This window comes from Odontomachus brunneus, unplaced genomic scaffold, assembly GCF_010583005.1.
Source record: "Odontomachus brunneus isolate Ranch 3 - 2012 unplaced genomic scaffold, Obru_v1 Obru_scaffold_055, whole genome shotgun sequence".
Classification (NCBI taxonomy): Eukaryota; Metazoa; Arthropoda; class Insecta; order Hymenoptera; family Formicidae; genus Odontomachus; species Odontomachus brunneus.
This window is the reverse complement of record NW_022639505.1, coordinates 214,629-214,855: the sequence shown is the minus strand read 5'-3', so window position 1 is coordinate 214,855 and position 227 is coordinate 214,629.

Genomic DNA, 227 nt, shown 5'->3' with positions numbered 1-227 from the left:
GTTCAAGATTTAATAAATATTACATTTTTACATTGGACTAAATTGTTTAAGCCATGTGAATATAGTGCAGGAAATATGTTATTTAAATAAGAATTAATATCGATGCAAAAAATATTTGTTGTACGTATTATATTATAGGATGATAAGTCGATGAAAAAATATAAACTTAATTTATGTGCTGTTCCAACAACCAAAGTATTAATAGCTGGGCAGTCTTATAAGGTCAT